Genomic DNA, 7054 nt, shown 5'->3' with positions numbered 1-7054 from the left:
AGGATTTTCGAAGGATGGAGATTGAGGTGGGTGAGAGCAGAAAACAGGAAAGATTGGTTGGTTAGGCTTGAGAATATTTTTACATTTTGTATTTTAAAAAGTTGAGCTAGGTAGTTATCAAAAGTTTCACTAAGATGGTGCTAACCATGTGCCAGGCACTCTTCTACATACCTTAGATATACTGTACTTTGTGAAGAGCTGAGAAGAGTTATCAGTAAAGACTGGAACAAGAAATTAATCCACCAAAACTGGCAAAGTGAACAAAGGAAAGGTACTTTGAGGTCACTGAAGAACCATGTTACATCATCGGTTGGTAAAGTTTTTGTCTATGCTGTTCTTCCTGTCTGTTACTTCCTCCGCTCTATCACTATAAACTACTCACACTTTCAAAACCTGTTCAGGTCTGACGTCTCAGAAGTCTTCCTCCATTACCTCTTCCTACAGAATTCATCACTCCTTGCTTCCTGCTACTGTGGCTTACACAAGCTTCTACTGTTGCAGAAGTAATCAGGATGCCTCTTACACAATTGGGATTGCAACTGTTGTGCCCCCCAGTTCATCTCTAGAGTGCAAATATTTGAGCCCTCGCACACCAGTAAGGGAAATCCCAGAAGTCCAGACTGTCCTCCCTCCAAGTCCTTTTCCTTTATGCATACAGGATTTGCTGTGCTTAAGAAGTACCTGAAAAAGTCTAGTAGATCAGTGTCATGGCTGCGGCAGTAGGGTAAATTCGGGAAAATTGGTCATGTGTCCCTGATTCCTGGAAGGTGCTTGGCATATTTTCTGGGGGTGGGCTGCCCAAACCCCAGAGCTCTCTAACAGGAAGTGCTTCTGGCCAAATTCCCAGCCACCTCAGCAGATGAGGCAGCAAGGACTTAGGGTTAGAGAGTGAGTTGGAGGGAGGACAGTCTGGACTTTAGGGCTTTCTATTACTGGTATAGGAGGACACACATATTTGCACTCTAGAGATGAACTAGGAGGTACAACAGTAAGACTCGGTAAGAAGCATCCTGGTTACTTCCACAATAATAGGCTGTGTGTGGACTGGCCAGCTGTGTGAAGTGGTTCAGGGGCAAGGCTGTTTAGCAGAAGATGTAAACAGAGTGAGGGAACCCACATAGTGGGATCAGTGCAATGTCAATAGTCTGGGCCAGAGTGGGGCCTTTGCAACCTGTCCCGGAATCACGCTGATGCAAGGACCCTCAGGTTCTGCCCATCTAGGCTCCCCGTGTCAGATTCCAAAGTGGTCAGCTCTTACTGCGCTGAGAAGCGCTCAACCAGGGCTGGTTCTAGCTTTCACTATCTTCAGAATTTAAAGCCCTCATTCTATTTCTCCGTGGTGACTAACTCCTTTGAAAAAATAACAACAACAACAACAAAGCCCACCAAAAACAAACAAAAAACACAGGCATGTCCTGATACTTTTCTGGGTGAACAATTGGAACTACTTACTTCCCACCCACTTAGGATGTGGGAGGGTCTACAATCCCAAGATGATTTCTTTTTTCCCTCCTGGCCTACATAGATACAGTCTCACTAAATGTGATCACTTGCAGGCACCCTCCTGGTAAGAAACCTTACTATACATGCGTTACATTGTATTTTAGTACTTTTTATTCCTACCTCCTGACCAAGCCTTAAGCTTCTAGATTGTAAAATTTCGTCTTTTATCTTTATATTCTTCCCCCACACCTATCAGATTTCCTAACGAGGTGATAGTGATGGCCAGCAGTGCAGCAGCAGCAATAGTAGCAGTAATTCTTTACTGAGTGAGACCCTGATTCGGGCAGTGCCCTGGACGTGTTACCTGAGTGACCTCACCAGGTAGGTACTATTATCTTCATTTTTACAAATGAGAAATGTGCGACTTCTGTCAGGTAAGTTTCCCAGAATTACAGAGCTACTAAATGGCAGACTTGTGCTTGATACCCATGTGTGGAACTTACCTGACTGTCCCCTACTTCCTGAAAATCCAACCATTTAAAGCCAACCAGTTAATGGGGAATGTTTTTATTATCTAGCAGAGGAGAAGGCCCTCTCCTGCCCATCGTATGGTTCCATGAAGAGGACTGCGTTCTGGCCTCTCTCAGAGCCTTAACCATTTCACTTCTGATGGTGTAAAATGAAGTGGGGCAAATAACAGCATACTGGGCTCAGCTCTGCCACTTTTTCCTCTTAGGAGGTGCAGCCCACAGCTGTCCTCTCTGGGGCTGCCAGCTCCCAGCCCCGTGCTGTTTGCAACCGGGTGGGGACAGCTCTTGATCTGGAATTCAATATTAGTCCAGCACCCCTGGCTACCAGACCTGAAGTCATTCCTTCCAGCCTGGCTGCCTGTCTCACTGTTTCCTTCCCCAACTTTTCAGAAGGAGAGAAGAGGCAAGGTATCTCCTGAGCTTTCTAAGGGACCTCTCCCTGCATCCCCCCAGTCATCAAAAGGTGAATTAAAGCTTTTACTTTATGCAGTCCATACAGTAAAGGCTGGATGGAGAAGCCAGGGCAGGGAGTGATGAGAAAGGAGAGCAGGAAGCAGAAACCAGATACTTCATGCTGAGAGTCAACTGAAGATCATTCATAATTCAAGAGAGGGCACTTGGTAAATTGAAGTGTAAGTTAATGACAAATCGCAATTTACAACTTGCTTGACCTTCTCAATTCTAAAGCACGTCTGCCATGTACAGTGAAACATGCCACTACCCACAGGCACACTGAAACCCTCAGATGATGGGGACCTGGCCTCTTGTAGCGGACCTCTGCTGGTCCAGCAGAATGGGGGACCCGCCCTCTCAGGCTCATTCTTTGACTTTTCCAGGTTTCTACAATACAATGGGCAGACAATTCAAATGTGTGCTTCAAAATTCTCATTTGTCCAACTGCTTGCTTGCCATCTCCATCTGAATGCATCACAGGCACTTCAGACAAAGCCTGGGCAAGACAAATCTCTGATTTCCCTCCAAAAAATCTGTTCCTTCCTCAGGCTTCCCTTCTCAGTAAATGGAACCAACGTCCCCCTGTTAGATTACTTTTATTTCCTCCTACCCCACATCCAATCCACTAGCAAGTTCTGTTGGCTCAATCTCTAAAATAGATCCTGAATAGCTCACCTCTTTCTATCTCTACTGTTACTACCTTATCCAGCCTACATGTCATTTCCATAATGTAACTGACAGTCAGGGTGAGCTCTCAGAATTAAATCATTTTATTCTCCTGCTTAACATTATCCAATGACTTCTAAATGCCCTTAGAATAAGGTCCAAAGTCCTTATCTCTGAACTGAAGTTCTGTGTGATCTAACCCACACCTTACGTGTGGCTGCATCTCTTGGTTTTCTCTGCCTCAGGTTCCATGCCCAGCCAAGCTCGTTTCAACCTCAGGACCTTTGTACGTGCTGTTTCTCTTCTTAGCTCGCTCCTTTTCCAGGCCTTCTTCTGATCATTTAGGGTAAATATCACCCCCTCAAGAAAGACCTTCCTGCCCATCCACCTAAAGTAGACCCCTTCCCATCCCCTGTCACTGTCTGGCTCACCTTTTTGTAAAGTTTTTTAAAGCTTTTTTTCATAGCACTTATCACTATCTGAAATTATCTTGATTATGTAATTATTTACTTGTTATACTTATTATCTGTATCTGTCAACTGAAATGTAGGCTCTATCAGGGCAGAAATGTGACCTGTCTTGCTTACTGTCTTTCCGAGGTCTGAAACAGTGCCTAGCTGTGGAAAATACTCAGGTGTGAATGAATCGTCAATTTAATGGAATTTCGAGAATGAAAAGAAAAGACAAGACAAATCTAATGCAGAGATAGTCTGGCGCAAAAACACAGGTTTCTGATCTTATCATTCCTTCCTCCCAAAAGGCCTGAGCGGCTTAGAAGGGTTTGCTATGCTTTGTTGCTGGCCTGATTCTGAAAGACAGAGTTCATCCTACTTTCTGCTCACATCCTAGTGGCTTGGAGTTCATTTGTAGGCAAAGACAAGAATGGGTCTTTCATTCACCCAAAATCCTTCAATTTACAATCTCTCTCCTCCCCCAATGATTGCCAGATTCCTTTAGGTTAGACAGCAAATGGACTCCAACTGCCCGTCCCCAGATTGAGAGAAATCCTCTCAGGCCATTCTGTCCATTAAGGAATCAGTGCAGGAAGTTCGGAGATGTGATTTAAGGCAGAGAGCTGGTTGGAAATTGGGAGGGGGCGATGCTCTTTCACTAAAGTAAGGCTTGAGTGTTAGTGAGAAATTGGGTCAAAATTACATGGACTGGAAGAATACAAATCCATTAAAATAGATGAAGGTCTTTAAAAGGAGAAGAGTTGCAGCTGTGGGATTTTCCTCCTCCTGTGCCTCGGGGAGTAGAGCTTCCCACCATGGAAAGTCTGTGGACCCTGAGACCTGCCCACCCCCTCTGCCGCCACAAGCAGGCCTGTAGGACCGCAGCTGCAGTGGACATTGTGTCTCAGGCAGTAGAGGAGTAGCCCTGCTTCCACCAGCCTCAGAAATATCTTTCTTTGTGGACTACGCCGATTTGGGAGTGCTCTCGCTGCAAGTGATGCAAAGAGATTTTTCCATCCTGACTCCCTCTCCAAAAAACTAGCTGGAGAAACAGCCTAGGAGGACAAAATAAGTTTGTACAAGGGAAGCTAAAATGCCTGTAAGAATATAAACAAAGGAAAAGAACCTGGTTGGGGTCTCCAGCCCTGTTTAAAGCAAGCAAGCATCCTTTATCCTACCCTAGGCAATCGCCACAATGGGGAGCATGACCCCCAGTTTTACCAGATATTCCAACTTGTCAAGGAAGAAACAAGAGATCTAAAATTTTAAGTGAAGGTTCCTAATTTTAAAATTAGGACTGCATTTCACTAAATGTAACAGGAAATCCAAAACAACATCTAGCATAAATTCGGTAAGATGTTTTCCCCTCAAAAGAGGCATTTCAGAACAAATCTAGGAGCTCTGCAGTGACTGGGGATCCAGGTTCCTTCCAGCTTTCTGTTCTATCGTTCTCAGGGTGTGACCTTTATCTTCCTGACCCAGTACGGCTGCTAGAGCTCTAACGGCCTGTTCCAGGCAGACAGGGAAACAGGGTATGTGTCTTTTAAGGAAGCTGCCACAAAACACATCTATTTATATCCTTTTGGCTAGAATCTAGCTGCCTGGCCACAGCTAACGGAAAGCGAACTTAGGAAATTTGACATTTCCCAACTTCCCTTACAGATACACACACACACACATACAAGTATACATGCGTGTGTGTATATGGCCACTAATATGTGTGTGTATATGTGTGTGTATGCACAATAGAGTTACATTAAGGAACTGGCTCAGGTGATTGTTAGGGCTGGCCAACAGGCTAGAAACTAAGGCAATATTTTTCTATTATAGCCCTGGGGTAGAATGCCTTCTTCTCCAGGAAACCTCAGGTGTTGCTCTCAAGGCCTTCAACTTACTGGATTAGTATCCGGTAGTTAGGGGAAACTGATCATTAGATGTTAATTGCATCTGAAACATCTTCCCAGCAACATCGAGATTAGTATGGAACAAACTATTGAGCATCATAGCCTAGCCAAGCTGACCTGTAAGGTTAACCACCACAGTCACTCTTTCAAAATTTTGTAAAATTGTGCGGGCAAGCCAGCACCTCCCTGAATTGGGTCTGGCCTGAGTCTGCCAGTTTGCAATCCTTTCTGCACACACCGGGGCAAAGGAGCTTGGTCCTTTCCAGACCTGTGTGTGTGTGTGTGTGTGTGTGTCTGTGTGTGTGTGTGTGTGTGAGACATGCCACTGAGTCAGCTCTGACTCCTGGCGACCCTCTGAAGGAGTGATGTCCACAGTGCCCTGTCCTCAGCAGCCCTGCCCAGCTCCTGCGGCCTCTTTTATGGAGTCAGTCCGTCTCCTGGTCGGTGCCCCTCGTGTCCCGCTGCCTTCTATTTCCCCAGCATTACTGTGTTTTCCAAAGAACCCTGCCCTCTCTTCATGGGCCCAAACTAGGGCAGCTTCACTTTCATCATTTTTACTTCCGGTAATGTTTCAAACTTAAATTCGGCCTTCTGGCGGCCCATGTATCCATACAGCTCTCCTGCACCCTGCTTGAAATGAATCAATTTGTTTCCCATCAGCCTCTGTCACTGTCCAACTTGCACATCCATACATAGTTATTTACAAACCTACAGCACAAAAATATCCTGACCATACACACACCCTCCACAGCACCGGAATCACCTGTGCCTGGTAACAAGAGGCCTGCAACAAACACACCCAAGTCCCACCCTTTCTCAGATACTTTACCTAGATAAATAGCTAATTTTATTTATCTTTTAAATTTAACCACTGTGTTGATGGGGTGCTGTCACACTTTTCTCTTTGACCCTGTTCTAACGTATTAAATTATTTTCACTTTAAAACCCAAACTTCTGGCGTGAGGGAGTGATACAGAGAGGCGCAGGGGGAGGGGGGAGCTGGGGAGCTGGGGCTGACAAAGCCTGCACTCACCTGCCATCCCAATCGCTGCAGCCAGCCCCACCTGCACAGACAGTGCCTTTCTGCTCACTCCCCATTCAGTTCCTTTTCACTTGCTTTTCTTTCTCAAAGTTAACTTAGATACAATCAGCCTAGAAAATGAAGGCATGCTTCAAAAAAAGTCACCGATTTGTTAGAGAGCTTGATATATTATGAATATTTCTTTTCTTATTCTATTCTTATGTGTATCGCAGTTGTTTTTCCTAATTTTTAAAACATTGTGTATGCCCCGGTTGGGTTGCTCAGTTGACTGGAGTGTCGTCCCCATAAACCAAAATGTTGCAGGTTTGACTCTCTGTCAGGGCATATGCCTATGTTGTGGGTCCAATCCCTGGTCGGGATGTGTTTGGGTAATTCTGTACATGCTTGTAGCTTTTCTCAGTCTGTTTTAACAATATTAGTGCTAGAAATGTGGCTAAATGGGCCCATTAAAAGCACTGAAACAAAATTTTGTCACTTAGAAACCTATAATTTCATTAGAAATCAAGAAGATAGAACTAAAATTGTTTCTGCATAAATATGCATCTTCTTTATGTTTCTTAATTC

Source organism: Phyllostomus discolor, chromosome 1, assembly GCF_004126475.2.
Source record: "Phyllostomus discolor isolate MPI-MPIP mPhyDis1 chromosome 1, mPhyDis1.pri.v3, whole genome shotgun sequence".
In the NCBI taxonomy this organism is placed as follows: domain Eukaryota; kingdom Metazoa; phylum Chordata; class Mammalia; order Chiroptera; family Phyllostomidae; genus Phyllostomus; species Phyllostomus discolor.
The sequence above is the reverse complement of the archived record's forward strand: the minus strand, read 5'-3'. Positions refer to the sequence as shown.